The 15,759-nt window shown below is 44.3% G+C and overlaps 1 protein-coding gene across 7 annotated transcripts in view; it reads left to right on the top strand.

Moving 5' to 3' along the window:
* The window catches only part of ZNF423 (zinc finger protein 423), a 281,345-nt gene that overhangs the window by 144,246 nt on the left and 121,340 nt on the right, over positions 1-15,759 (top strand). The window contains exon 1 of one of the 7 annotated variants that reach the window (XM_014268349.3): positions 4,948-5,204. The exons of the other annotated variants lie outside the window; for them this stretch is intronic. The gene's annotated coding sequence lies outside the window, so the exon portion shown is untranslated. Of the gene's footprint in view, positions 1-4,947; positions 5,205-15,759 lie in introns of those variants that run through there. 7 annotated transcript variants of the gene reach the window in all.

Here is a 15,759-nt window from a genome sequence, read left to right as displayed (position 1 = left end):
AAGATTATCTAGATACAAATATTTAATATTATGGCATTTTGCATTTATTACTCATATACTGCTTTAATTGAGCATAAAGGAGAGGCTGCTTTTTTGTGCTTTGGTGTGAATAATTTAATTCGTATGTCATGCTCCTGTACTGACTTTGCTACAGGATGTGTTCTTATATTTTCTTAAAAATTAGGGTAGAATTCTGAAAAAACTCTCATTGCAATATTTGCACAATAAAACTGTTAACTATGTGAACTTCAGGATAGAAACTAATTGCTGAATGTTTCTGATGGTGCTGTCAGGGACATGATATTACTGAGCCAGTCCAGTGGTTTTAATTGCCCTTTCTCTGATGTGAACTGTAAGCGCTGTAGAAAGTGAAGGGGGAAGAATGTCTGCCTTTCCCATCTAACACTTGGAGGCCTGAGCAATGGCTGTGGATTTGCCATCAAGAAATAATGGAGGTAGTGGAGATGCTCTCCCCCCACACCACTCCCCCTTTGCCCTTGTGGCCCACGTTCCCCTTTCCAGACCCTCTTCCATATGAATGGCATCCTCTGCAAGACTTGGGCTCACCAGCACAAGATGAAGAAATTTCCCCTTTACATCCCAAGGTCTGGGACTTTTTTTGTTTGCATCTGCTTTCTGTGTAGGTTTTTGTATTTACATTTCTTAGAGAGTTTCTTTGTGTTAATAGCCCTCTTCCTTCTCTGAGAGCAATAATCATTTTGTTCTCTGCAATGCAATTTTACGATCAAGCACTTGTGATCTTTTCAAACTTAGCTCTATTTTATATGTGTATTGTTAAAGACTTCTTTATGCCTTGGTGCTTAAGGAGCCCTTTGTGCTTTGTGTGTGGCCATTTTGTTTGTACCTCAGCCTCTCTCTAACCTGATTCTACCTCTTCTGCTCTTTGGTTGGGTGGAGGCAGCTTGTAAGTGAAATTGTTAACACTCACTTGATGGGCTTACAGGGACCCCCATAGATTCCAGATGATGATAGTTATGCTGGGGACACAGCTAGGTGTAATAGCAGGTTTGAACCTATTAAGTTCTTGATCATCTTGTTATTCTTGAAACTTTGCTGAAACTCTAAATTACCTATTAAAAAGCATTTTTGCATTTAGTGTAGAAGACAAAAAGCAGTTTATCATGCTGGCAAATACCAATCTGAGTTTTATAATGCATTTAGTGATGAGATGTTTGGGTCTTATTGTGTGAGGCATATAATAGAAGTCTGGGGGGAGGTAAATGGGGGTGGAGACACATTGGTCTTAGTAAGAACTGACCAAATCCACTTTATTCTTCATCTGTGGTGGAGTGTCATGAGGACAGTGGGTCTATATTGCTATGACAGGGATCTGGATGAGTGGAAAGAATGGGCTACAGCCTCCATGTCCTCCCTAAACTCTGCCCACGGTGTCTGATCTGAAATCTTTTCTCTCAGGTTTCCTGCATTAGGGGAGGAGGGAGTGGGAAGGGAGTTTTGTCAGTGAAACACAAAGCTAGGTACAGGTGATGGGGAGGTGTTGGGTGTGCAAATACAGATTTACCAGTCGGACAGCTCCTTAGCCGTGGCCCTCCAATGGCTCCACTGTGCTTGTCATTCTTCTTGGAAGTTCAGGGATTTTTAAAGAAAAGACCAAACTGTTTTTAATGGTGCCAGAGTGGGTGCCAGAGAGATTGCAATTTAAAGCCACATGATTAAAAATAAGTTTCTTTAAAGCCCTGAGTTCTGTTTATAAAAATAGATGTTGAACATACGGTACAACATAAAAATCCATGTGGTCCTGGAAAAAAAAAAAAAGAAAAAAGTAGAAAGCACTTTAGCTTAAACCAGATGTGCGAAAGAGAGCTCCTAAACGTATTTTGTATTTTTTATTTGTGTGTATGTGTTTGTGTATGTGGGAGATATTTTTGGTTCCTGCTAGGCTTCTTTGCAGCAAAGCCCCTTTCTAGAATTTACTTTCCTTTATTAGAGTTGCAGCTCGGCTTTGTGTGGGCCTCTGGGGGTTTTGGCCAGCCGTTGGCAATTTCTCTCAGACACCCAATTACCCCTGACGTCAATGCCGTCTCTCCCATCTCCCTTGGGTGCCCACATTTTTTCCTTTGTAACACTAATAGCTGACTAGCTAAGTGCCTGTTATTTCCTTGGCAGAAGATTTGATTGTGTTTTGGGCCGGATACTAAATCCAAAAACTATGTAAAAATGTCAATAGGTGAGTGCACATTGATTTCGGTTAGTCACAGTGATATTTGAGCCCCTTTGGGGGCTCTGTCTGGGGAAGTATTTTACAAGAAAGATAATATAACAGAAAATTACTGGAGCTGCACAGGTCTCTGGTGGATTTCTTAGGGGCCTGCTAAGTTTCTGTAGAATCAACAAATGCTTTATTAATCTAAATTTGCGGTTTTGTTCCTGCCTCTCTTCAGACGGCTCGGGCTCGCCGGAGGAGGCTCGGCGGGAGCGGGGCGGCCGGCGGCAGAGCCCGGCCCGGCCGGGGGAGGCCGGGGGCGGCCGCGGGCCCCTCCCGGCCCGGCCGGGGCTGCGCTGGCAGATAAGGCGGGGACGGAGGGGGTCCCTGCCAGCTGTGCGGGGCCGGCGCTGACTGGGAGCGGCTGATAAGGGCCCCGCGCGGGAGCGCAGCCGGCAGCGCCGCTCCGCCAGCGCGCTGCGGGGCCGCGGCTGGCGAGGAAAGTTAAACACAACTGGTCCGGGGGCGGCGGGGAGGGCTGCGCTGCAAGATAATGGTAATTGATTGAATCAAAGTCGCAGAGCAGCCTTGTTTTTCCTCGCAATTAATTTTTTTTTTTTTTCTAATTTTCAGACCGAAGTATCCGAAGAGCTCAGGTTGCACCGAGCACATGCTGCACTAAAAGATAATAAGCACATGCCCTCTTCAGCTTTTTGGGGGAAATTCAGGCCAAGAAAAGGCACAATTAAACAAAACGCACCCCCTTTAAGTTACGAGCACACGGCTCCAAGCTCAGCAGAGCGTGCTCTTAAGGACAGGGAAAATCAATGGCCTTTTCAGGTCGCCAGGCTGCGTGTGCTGGCTACCAGCAACCAGCGGTCAATTTTGCCCACAAAGCCAGCAGATAGTGATACCAGAGAAGGGGATTGTCAGGGAACTGAGTTGTGCAGTGTCCACACATTGGGCATTTCTGCAGCCCTTCTTCCTCTCCTGCTCCCATACCCCACAGCTCAAGATAGATGTAGAGGAAGACAGAGATTGATGCCATTTGTATTTTTGTATTGGTTGCTTTGAAGGTTTAGTTTAGCCAGTTTGGATATTTTTCACTAGCAACTTGCCAGCCAGAAATTTTTCTTCTCTTTTAAGGGGATTCCCTCTAATATAGCGTTCAGGAGTAGTAATATAGTTTGTGTGGTTTGAGAAAATAAAACCTTTTAGTCTTTGGCAATTGCATCTGCAAGCAGTAAAATCTTATGTCAGCACAGCGTGTAGAGTGCAGGATACCTAATAGCTAGTAAACCATTTAAAAAAGTCTTCTGCTTGATCAGATATAGTGCTTAATGTATAGTGCTGTATCTTGCCCAGCACATAATTAGTATTGAGGGTGGAAAAGCCTCCCCTGTGGACCATGACACCACAGACCTAAACTGGCATTTTTTCCACACATTAGAGTTTTCTTTCTTTAGTGGAGGACATTTCTTTGCTTGTTTTAAAAATCATTCTCTAAGACTTAACAGACTGTATTAGCGTATTGTGTATCTTAAATGAACCTTGCAAGCTCTAGCAGTGTATTCTTCTTCCCATATAGGCACTGTGTAGGGTGGGCAGGCAAGCAGTGTTGTAGTGCCAGAGAGATCAAACGTTGGCTAGGAAAAAAACCACCCAACCCTAACCTGGGAAATAAAAATTAACCAACCCACTTTTGCAGTGATTTTTGTTGGATCCCATCCTGGAACAAGTGTATGTATGGATGTACTAGGAAAATGAACGGGCCTTATTGAGGTAAGACACTGTGGTTTATCTGATCATGAAGAAGTTGGGATTTTCACTAGAGCCCTGTCATGTTTTCCTCAGAATGGGAACAGAACGTTTCTTTATGTGTGGGCCAGATTCATGAGATTTCTTCCCAACTAGTGAAATAGTGGAACATTTGCTGTCTGTTTGGGCAGGAGCAGGGTATCCTGATATCCTATCAAACAGATTAATAGGTCTCCTCTGCTGAAAGAGCTGGTAATCTGCCTTGTCATGACCACTGGTTATGAAAGCGACAAGTCAGCTGTGAAGAAAGATGACTTTCTTGAAGGAACCCTGTAAAAATTTTGGCCTAATGCCAGCACAACCATTGCTTGTCAACTATGGCTCAGATTAGAGACTCCTTGTGTGGAAAAAAAGGAGTTTTTTTCTTTTTTCTTATAGGTTTGAGAGCCTACTGTGTTACTGTTGCCATCCTCCCCTCTTTGACATTTCTGGTTCCAGTATAATTAAACCCACAGCTGTAATGTGGTCTTGTCTCTTTATCCACTGTGGTATGAGTGGCAGGTGACACTGTCCTTTTCTACCTCAAATACAGCTGGTGAGCTGCTCCTAGGCAGTCAGATGTTTTTAGACTAGGCCAGTGCTTGGTAGCACCCCTTTCATCCTCCTCCCAGCCTGGCCAGTGTGCTCAGCTTGTCGATCTCAGAAGTGCTGACAGCAATGTGGAGAGCAACTGCCAAAGCAAAAGTACTGTGAGGTCATTTGGATAGATACAAGTGAGTAAAATTCATGGAGATAAGGTGCACCCACTCAGCACCTGCCCACCTCTGTGCTCCTCTATGCTGAGGCCCGTTGCTGCCAGCAGGGCTGCTGCCAGCCTGTGCTGGCATCGAGCACTCTGGGCTGAGCCACCAGCCCTGCCTGGGAGGGGTGTGGGGAAAGGACAAAACCAGCTTCTGCTGGAAAGATTTAAAAAATTACCCCTGTGCTGGTGCAATGCTGAGCTTTGGGGTGTGAGCCAGTCTGTAGGGCACAGGCCGTCGCAGGCAGCTGGAGGAGCTGGCCCCTGGTGAACCAAGTTCTGAAATGAAAAGAGGGCAGGTTTGAACCTAAAAGCGAAACAAAGAGCAGGGCTGGCTGTGCTCTCACAGGCCCAGGCGCATTGGTGGCTGCTGGTTTTCCTGTGCTGTGTCACCCTCAGCGCGGTGTGCGAGGCACAGCCCAGCCGCCGCTGCGGGACCGACGCTGCGCTCCCCGTGCTGAGGTGGGACTGCTCCCCTGCCCACCCGCCTGTCTGGGGGTGCAGGGGGTCAGGGGCTGCGGGGGGGGAAGGGGAAGGAGAGGTGAGGCAGCAGTCAGTGGTGGCAGGGTGGGAAGCAGTGGCTGGCACCGTGTCGGGGACACAGCAGGGTCGGTACCTCTGGGGACATGGAGGGAAGGAGGCTGAGGGACAGCCTGCAAATACCCGGGTGAGTTAAGATGCCTTAAAGACAGTAGTTTGCTGGGAAACAGACCTGTATGCTTGTTTTGCCATATCCTAGCTTTTAAATGCACAGTGGGAGATAAAGGACACACTTTGGGTGAATTCTCAAAGCAGTGAAGGTAGGAGAGTAGTAAAGGGGTAGCAGCTGCTTGGGAGGTGGCGGCAAGAGAGGAAGTGTCAGCATGGAGGGAGCAGAAAAGGGAAGAATGGAGAGGAAAGCATCACCAAAATTATTTCTGTCCCTCTGTTAAGAGCTTGGGACATTTGTGAGTGAAACAACTCCTGCTTTTCCTGGAGCATTTCCTTTTCCCCGCTTTTGTACAGGCCTGTGTGGCCATGCAGCCCAGGTCTTTTTCCATTCCTGGCTGTGTGTTACACCTATTACCAAAGTGTCACTAAGGTATTAGCATGATTTTCAGGTGACTGCTCTGACAATGGGGTTGTTCTTACCATATAATTCACAGAGCTTCACTCAAGTCACAGCTAGAACACTATACCTGCCCTGGAGAATAAGAAGGAAATTCACCAGGTTATTTTAAGTTGATTCTGTGGAGGCATGCAGGAATATATTTGAGTTAAACTCAAAGGGAAATGATGAGATTGCCAGCAGATTTCATCAGGTTTGTAGTTGCATTAGGAGCTCACATGAATCTTTAAACATGTTTTAGAATTGAAAAACTTCAAAGTTTTGAGAAAACTTGTCACAGAAAAATGATCAGTATGACTGGTTCTCATACAGGACAAGTTGGCAAGTTCAGTAGAGCATCAGGTACTTTATGTTGAGGTAGCCATGTGAACACTGGAGCAGTGTGCATAGCCATTAAGAAGCATCAGACTTCTGCTTTTTCTTTTAGTTGTATTCAAGTGTGCAGGAGACTTGTGAAATTGTTCTTTCAGCTCTGGTAGTACCAGGTTTAAGGAGTGTTAGCTGAACACTAGTGCCTTTCTGAAGCACATAATCTTTTTTCCCCCCTAATCTTTGAATGTGTGTTAAATTCACCCAGGTCTTGTAATTTTGACAGTTTTTGGTTTTTTGTTTTTTTTTTTTTTTTTTCCCAGATCTTCATTATGTAGGCAGCAGTCTCCCCATTGCCATGCACTGATGCTCTGTTTTATATTGCTTTAATAGCCCCCATTGTCCCTGGTCTTGGGTTTACAGAGCTGGTGGACACAACAATTGGCAAGGAAAGTTAATGACTTCAGGAAGGGATAAACGTGTGTGCTCTGACCATGGAGATGACAGAAATGTAGAAAGGATGGAAAGAGGGTAAGCAAGGTCTTGAAATCGGGGAAGCTGACAGATTGTGTTCTAGAGGAAGGTTAGAGTAACAGGACTGGAAATGGGGGCAGAGGATGTGAGTCAGGGTGGGAACTGCCAAGAGAAAGAGGAGAAATGTCAAAAAAGCATGGGGAGAGAAGGAGAGGAATAGACTGGTAAAAGGTAGAGTGGATCTGGAAGCAGCAACTAAAGTGAAACACACAGGCTAAGATAGTTGACTCAGAAGAAGATGTGGGAAATGTAAGATGAAATTAACGACTTCAGCAGAGGATAAGATCTTCCCCTCTTAAAAAAGTCCAAAACTTACTAGAAGGAAAAAATGCATCTACTTGATTTTACTTTCCAGTGTTTTGGCCAGGAGTTCTGCTTTCTTTTCCAACATTGATGGCTGTCTCATGATTTCCCTGAGACATTGTCATAGAAATAGACACAGAAAGCAAATGTCCTGCTTCTAGGAAGCATGGGCAGGTAGTGTCTTCTCTACCCAGTGAGAGACGGGCTTCCAGCCTATTGGAGAAATTTTTTTGGTAAAGCATCCTCAAAAAAAAAGTTACTGAAAATGACTGGTGACTTTCTTCTGGCACTAAAAGACTTTGAGAAACGGTTTTATACAGGTGATCTCCATATATCCTTTCCAAACTAAATTACTCTGTGATTGAACCTTCTGAGGAAAAAGAAAATGGGAAGTTTGAGTTTTGTTTCTGGTACAGGTTGAAAAGGCTTAATGAGTAGTGCTCTGTTCTAGCAAAGTTAGATGAGAATCAGGTGATTGACTTCCACAGGCAAAATAAGAATTCATCAATCCCAACAGCAAATGTTGCTTGAGTTCCTGGGTAAATAACTCAATTAGCTCTGCAAGATGCCCCTCTCTTGGGTTAGAGTCAGCAACCACTTTAGGATGTCCCTCCCTTTGCAGGAATACCCATGGGTTTCCAGAAAGTGAGACAGGAAAAGGCACACATGCTCCTAGTGACGGCAGCTTGAGCTCATTACTCTGATTTTTAGATATGCTGGCATTGTCTCAACAGCCTGCATTCACATTTATGGCCTTTCCAGACTGCTTATCTAGGAGAGAATGTGTGCTCAGCCTGCTCCAGTTCCATCTGAGCTTGAGCTCAGGGCCCAGACAAAGCACACCATGGCTTGGGCAGCACCAGCATTGGACTCTCGAAGATGCACAGGCAAGACACAAAGTGGAGGTAGCTCTCCATGCAGATCTTTAGCTTCTGGCAGTCCTGTTGTGATCCCACTGTCTCTTGAGCTTGTCTGAACAAATGCATCAAAAATAACTCAACTGTTAGTAAATTATTCCCTCCCATGAATGAGCATGTAGGTATTTTTTTAATGAGATAAAAGAAAATGAACCTTATTCTGCACCATCCTTATTAGTTTGCATTCCAATTGATTCCTTCATGTTAATGCATCTTGGAATGTTTTGGAAGATTTCTCAGCATCTACCAGTGCATTTTGTGGGGCATTCTGTGGAAAGGACAGAACATTTGCTGAAGAGCCTTTACTGTATTTTCCCAATAGAATTCTCTACTCAGTGCTGAGGTTTCAAGAGGCTTTGAGTGAGCTGGTTGAGCCTCTTTTTGAACCCATCATGGATGTTTCTTTGTATTTTATTTCCTTTAAAGATTATGCCCTTCCTTATGACAACCACTTTTTGCCAAATGTGTAAGGCACTCCAGTTCTTCTCAGCTTTTGCCCCATTTACCACCTTCCAAAAAGATTGCAGTGGCTGTAGGACCACATGTCAGATTTTCCCCAGAGGGATCTCTGATTTCTTTTCAATCAGTTCATTTAATTGACCATGTTTATATCCCTAGCCCCTGTGGCTCCCTGAGTGCAGCTATTCGTCAGAAGCTGGATCTTAAGCATCCTTTTCATGTTTTACCTGGAGAGTTTCTTAAACCATCTCATCTGTTCTTGGCATTTGGGGCTAAGCCCAAAAGGGAAGCTCTCTCAATCAAAAGACTATCTAAATGGATAATGTGGTACTTTGAGACCTGTAACAAGGAGGCAAATGTCCCAGTCCCAGTGCTGTGGTGCTGATCCCACCAGAGCCAGGGTAGCTTTGAAAGCTTGTTTGGGCAAAGTTCCCACGGCGGATGTTTGCAAGACAGCGAACTGAACTTGGTACACGTACCTAGCATGCTGCTCAGATGTAGAGCCCAGGCATGATGCCCACTTTGGAAAGCAGCTTTGTAGTCTATATCTGCTTAATTTAGTCCTCAGCTGGCCTCCTGAGAACGGCTGTTTGCTGCATGTTAGTGTCCAAGAACAGGAAGAGATGGAGGCAACTTTCATCAGAAAGAAGATGAAGTAAGTTGGCACTCATTGGAGTTTGGAGGCTAAATTGCCTCTTAAAAGATCATCCTTACTGCTTGTCTACAGTTTCCAAGCTGTAAATAGGATGGGAAGAAGGATGCCTTTGTATCCTGTGTTCGCCTTTTCTAGATGTTGTCTTGGTGATATGAGCTTCCTTCTCCAAAGTCTATAAAATTGTGTTTGAATGCTTTTCATGCTCTAGTTTGGCATACAGCATAAACCCAAGCAAACTGACTTGAGACAGGAAAGCATTTTCCTCTTCAGTGACTTCTGTCTGTGCCCACTGCTCGCACCTATGTTAGCAAATACAATTTCTTGGGAACGTCCCAGGGCTTTTCTTTTCCAGAATATTTTTATTAGAGCAAAGCACTGTTACTTCCTAGAAAGTTTGGTCAGTTTCTTCCGCATCAATTTTTAAATCCCTGTTCTATTGCTTCCTTATGGCATGTTTTATTCTGTCTTTTTAAAAATAAACATTCAGGGGTTGGACTAGATGTTCTCCAGAGGTTCCTTCCAACCCTGGCTATTCTGTGAAACATAAGTCAGGAGTAATTAGAGAGAAATGTACCACATTTGAAGTATAAATAGAAGGAAGTAAATGGTATGATATGTCACTACAGTCAATGGTCAAATATCTGAATTTTAATCTTGAGAGTTAAGTTAAATAAAAAGAGATCCTTTTAAATAACTTGACATTCCCTTAATGATCCATGATATGTAAATCTGAACATTTGACTTCATTGCAATAATACAGCTAGTTTAAATTTTTATTATTTTTAAGCCCACAGCCAGCAGGCCTGGAGTAAGTTATTTGCAGCATATTTTTAAGTCCATATCGAAATATTAGCCATAACTGTCTGCTGTGTATAAAAAAAGGGGGGGGAGGGTTGTGTATGTTTGAAGTTTAATCATGCTTCTACTTATGCTCAGTCCCAGAGCAATCCTTTTTTCTGCTGCTGAGCTCAAACAGCTAGTAGCCAGGTTTGATCTGCTGCCCCATGGAGCAGTGCCCTATGTGAATTTGAAGTTTTCTCAACCCGGGAGGCCGGCAAATAAAGACTAGCCTCAGGTAGCCAGAGCTCTCCTTCCCAAAGCAGCTCCCGGGGCGCTGCCTGGAGCAGTCCTCCTGAAATTGTTTCAGGCAATTGCTACAGACTATCTGTACTACTGCCCCTCTCACCCCTCCTTCCCTCTCCTCCTCCTGGCATAAGGGAGGAGTTTTGGAGTCCAGGAGTCCTATTTGACTTTAATAAAATGAAGAAAAAAAAATTTTAAAAAATAAAAAGCAGAGCAGTTTGTAGGGAACTGGCACAGACTGTGGAAACAGGAGCCACAGCAAGACAAAACCCAGTGGCCTTCAAAACTTTTTTCCCTTCTTTCTCACCACATGACTTGAAGGATGTGGACAGTAATTAAAGGACCCCCTAGCTCTTCATTTTCTGTGCCTGGTCCTTTGATCTGGTTCGTGTCGGGTAGCTATTTTCATTGTTCCTGTCTTTTCTTTTATTCTCACCCAGCCCCTTTGATGTGAGCAATGATGATCTTTAATTCCAAAATAGGAGATGGGCAGGATAGCAGTACTGGCCTTATATAATGCATCTTTCACATCTTATTTTTAAACTTGAGCATAATAGGTGTAAGTCAGAGCCTGGGGAGTATTAACCCTTTCCATGCAGAGGAACTGCTGAGGAGATTAAGAGCCTATCACTTTTGGTAATGTCAGTCAGGTTAATTTTCTGTAGATGCCTACAGATGCATTTGTGAAAAAGATTATTATTATTATTATTTTCCTGCAAATATGATGGATCTCAAAATATAATCTGGAGGGAGTTTGTCCTAATTGTTCCCATGTGGGAAAAATGTGCTGAGAAAGAACAGTAAAGCTAATGCAGTTATTCTGACTGGCTTCACTTGGCAGCACAGTGGGAGTGAAGCATACTGTTTATTAGTGTATGTTAATAAACTATAAGGGACAAGCTGCAGGTGGTGGTTTATAAACTGTTAGCTCAGGTAAGATAGATGACAATATGGAGGTTATTAGTAACATTAGCAGGAGAGGAGGGCTGAAGGTTCTTAATGTTCTCTTGAAATCACAGAAGCCCAGCACGTCTCTGTGTGCTCCCTCTTCCTCACGGGACACACAAACCAAGCAGCTGCCCTGCAGCCAGGGTGGGTGGCACCATCAGATGTGACATGAGCAGGAACCCCTCTGCCAGCCACCTGGGGGGACAGTCCCCTGCCAGGCTGTGTGGGGTGACCCCCCTGTGCCATGCTGGGGGGAGTGGCACATGTGACCCCCCCATACCATGCTTTGGAGGGTGGCACATGTGACCCCCCGTGCCATGCTTTGGAGGGTGGCACATGTGACCCCCCCGTGCCATGCTTTGGAGGGTGGCACATGTGAGCCCCCGTGCCGTGCTTTGCACATGTGACCCCCCGTGCCATGCTTTGTGGGGTGGCACATGTGACCCCCCGTACCATGCTTTGCACATGTGACCCCCCCGTGCCGTGCTTTGCACATGTGACCCCCCGTGCCATGCTTTGTGGGGTGGCACAGCCGTGTTGGGCAGCACAATGGCCCCGAGTCCCTGCAGCAGGGCAGCCCCCCGTGTGCCCGCCGCAGCCCCAGGGAGGCAGGTGGTGCTGGCGGAGCCCCGGGCCGGGCTGTCCCCGGGGAGCTCCGCATTACCGCGGTCCCCATCTGCCTCGGCGGCACCTCCTCCCTGCGGGCCCCAGCAACAAAGGCTCTGCTGCTGCTGCTGCGCCCTGCCCGAGCCGGCCCGGTGACATTTGCAGGGTTCAGCCGTCACGGCACAATTCGCTCGGGAAATGCAGCTGTAATTGTAAATAGGGAGCCCAGAATTGTCAAACTTCAGGTCTCGAGGCACCCGCGGCGTGGAGGGGGAGCTCAGCTTTCCCCAGTGCTTTTTATTTTAGTAGGATTTGTGATTATCTGAAAATTTGAAAAACTATAGGTCGGCTGCTAAGCCACTCAAACATTAATGTTTGAACATCATGTCACTGGTTTTTGTGTTCCAAAGAAGACCTAAGTGAGCACAAATTAAAAAAAAAAAATCCTAACATTTTCCTGGTAGAATTAATTAGAGGCAAAATATAACAAATTGTCAATAAGAAATAACAAAGAAGCAGTGTGGATAACAAAGATTAGGTGTGGTAATGGACAGAGGCAGCTTGATGAGTCTTGATTATGTTTTAGTTTAAAGCCTACATTTTTCTTTTCATTCACAAAACATATCTGCATAAGTGGCTTTGTGTCTGAAACACTTTTAGATGTGGATTTATGCCTTCATGACACCTGCTCTTTCAGGGACATAAAATGTGCGTTACATTTGTGTAGTTCTTAAAATAACAGCTGTTAATTAGATAACTTTCAGGGCAATTCTTATTATATGTTATGGTTCTGGATCAGCAAAGTAGTTCAGCAGATGCCCAACTGGAGCACGTGGTGGGACACGTAGGCTTTTCAGCCTGTACTTGCTTAAACCTGAGCACATGCTTAAATAGCTTGCTGAATAAGGGCCAAGACCAGATGTAGTGAATACCTAAAATTAACTTTGTTAAATGGCTTACAATATGCCACTTGTTTCCATGTGCTTTTAAATTTCCCACTTGAACATTATTTGGGCTGAACTTCTGTGTGTTTGTCCTTGTCTGTAGAGCTCTTTTTGCTTTTTATTTTTACTAAATGCATTTGGTTCCCTCAGAATATTTCTGTTAGACATGAAGGAAGAATAATTCTCTTCCAGTTCTTCCAGCACAGTTGGTCTTTAGTGCCAGTGTTTTTGTAGCTGGGGTGCTTTAAGGAAATAAGGGAAGGAAAGGTTGTAGAAAGGAATATTTCATTGGAGCAGCTTCTAGAGTTGGGAAAAGTAGACACACTTCTGAGACCTGGCAAAGGGATGTGGAACCTGTAATCTTGTCCACTTTTTCCAGCTATATCAGCTAATCTAATAATAGAAGCTTGTAGGGCGATGTAATTTCTTTTTTTAGACAGAGAAAACAAACATTGAAATTGCAAAGGGGAAAGTTGGCACCAATACATTCCTCAATGAGTACTAGGGCCCTTTCTTCACTTGGAAAGGAACAAAAAACCCCTCTTTCTAAAGCAACCCTGTTTTAAGGGCTCAAGCACGCCCAGATAGCCTCTAGTTAGGTTTCAGCAGTCTAATGAAGCCTGCCTTTTTTGTGATTTCACTGCACATACTCCCTGCCTGCCTTGATTGGCAGCTGGGTAGCAGACCTCTGCAGCTGTGACAATTTGCCTGAGGGAGACTGTAAGTGTCTCATTGAAACTTGCATTGTAAAATCCTCCAAAATGCCTCCCATAATATTAGGCACAGGAGAAAAACACAGGTGTGAAAAACTTTCACAGATCCCATGAGTTCAATGTCTCTTGGCAGCTTTGGTGGATTCAGTGTTATAATATAAATTTTAAACTTGCTCTTGCAAAGCAGAAGTTGCTCCGTCTTCTGTCACAAGAAGCAGTGAAAGCGGCAGCGCCTGTGCCGCGCTCGCCTTTCCAGGCGGTGAGGATTGGTTATCCATGGGTGAAACCTGTCCACCTGCTGTGACTCAGAGCCTGTTCCAGCACAGAGAGGACACAGGTGTCCCTGCAGGTGTCCCCACTGCTGGGGCACCTCGCTGGCACAGCAGAGTTTTAGGGGCTCCTCTTTTCCGAGTGAAGGCATGGTCTCATCCTGTCCAAAAATGAGCGCTCGTTGATTGATTCTGCTTCCAGTGAAGGAGGGATTTGAAAACCTAAGAGGTGTCTCCATGAAATCAACCTTCCTATATGTATGTACAATCATTTTCTCTTCAGCTGGTTAAGTAGCTTAACTACTCCTCACTGGCACATAGGTGAGATTCAGCATTGCCAGCATGACTGGAAGATGAATCTCGGCTTCTGAATGCCTGATCCTTTTGCTGGTGTGTTTGTTCCCAACCGCTTGCCTGTGTGCTACAGCAACTTTGCTTCTTATATTTGCCATAAAGGAATCTCAATATGACTGCAGCCTTAAGATCTGGCACTTCAACAGTCTCAGTAGGTTCAACACAATATTCAGGAATTAAAGTTCTGAAGAAATACAAGCAGCTAAATTTAGACTTAAGAAACGTGCCTGATTTGAGTGAGCTGATGGTGATGCATGGAAGTTTCCCTGAAAGCCAGCCAGGCTTTATTTGTTGCTTAAAGGGAGGAGATTTTAGTTAAGTTGGAACATTTGATTTGCTTTCTTGAATTGTTTTTGATTAGTGACTGAGTGCAAGGTTAAGCTTTAATAACATATCCCTTGTAATAAAACCATGCTGGTAAGTGATGTATGTGGCTAAAAAGATTTAGATACACTAGTCTGTTAAACTAATACAATTTGGAAATGCTCTGGAAAGAAGCACATAAAACAAGAACCAAAGGCAAATTTAAAGATTTTTAACTCTTTCTGGGGCTAAGATTTTTCTGGCAAGCTGAATGAACAAGGCAGCATGGCTGCAGTCTTGGTAAAAGAGAAACGGTTTTGAATTTAGTAACGAAGGGAGTTTAATGCATCACTGAGTTTCTGCTGCAGTGAACTAGTGACAAACCTAGTGACTAGTTAAAGCTGAACATAACAAATCTCAAATTCAAATGACATTCAAAACTTTGATGAGAGACTTTCAGTATTTTCCACCTTCCCTTCTGAACTACAAACTTTGGTCAGTTCAAGACAAATCAACAATGCTGTAAGATGCAGGTTTTGTGAGTTGGTAGTTGCAGTAGGGCTGAGGTTTTAGTTTCAGATTTTTATCAGGGTTTTCTGCTCTCGGTGCTTTCCACAGCCTGTCCTAAGAGCCATGAAACTTGTGCTGATGTATAGTGATTCAATGTACTGTAAACTACACAAGAGGCTTCAGTTTCATGGTGTGTGAAGCTTTTGTGTAAATGTTTTTAGTGGTGTCAATTGAGAAGCTGAACTCAAAGTTCAGTTGAGCATTAGGGGTATCAATTGAAAGCTCAATTTGAGTTACTTGCTTGTTGAGGCAGGTTCATTTCACAGGAACATTTTAAACAAATTTTGTGAAGCAGTGCAGTATTATGTTTCTTATTTCATTGATGGGGAAACTGAGGCACAAAGCTATGGAGTTTCTTACCTTTCTAATGTAGTTAGGAATGTTAACAGAACATGGAGACAGACAGTGCTGCTGATGTGTTATTGACTGTCGTGTGCTGCTCCTTGTCTAGCAGGGGAGCCTAGTTTGTCAAAGGGAAGGGGTTTTGTCTCATCATTGAGGAAGGAAATAAATTTAAATGTCAAAGGTTGGGAAAGCCATTGTCTTCCCTTTTATGGCAGTGAGCATGTCATGCTCCTCTGCTTACCAAATAAATGAAACTATAAAGGAAATGGTAGTTTTGGAAAAAAAAACCCCAGCACTGTAATCCAGAGCATCTGTTTTCTACTGTATTTTTTCCCCTGGTCTCTTTTTATAATTTACATCCAAAGCATGAAGTGACAGAATTTGGCAGACTCGGATCTGTACAGTAGAGCTTAATGGTTTTTTAGCAGGGAGTAAATAAAGCCCCTCAAGCCTGCTTAGTTCTCACCCATGCACGTGAGCAGGGAGAGGGGGAAGGAGTGTTGTATTTTTCTTGGAAAAAGACCTTTTCGGTTTCTCCTAATCTGGCACCTGGAGGTCCAGCTGTGCTGGCTTGAGGCTGTGTGTAGCCTTGTGCAT

This window comes from Zonotrichia albicollis, chromosome 13, assembly GCF_047830755.1.
Source record: "Zonotrichia albicollis isolate bZonAlb1 chromosome 13, bZonAlb1.hap1, whole genome shotgun sequence".
Lineage (NCBI taxonomy): Eukaryota > Metazoa > Chordata > Aves > Passeriformes > Passerellidae > Zonotrichia > Zonotrichia albicollis.
This window is presented reverse-complemented; position numbering and strand designations above follow the sequence as displayed.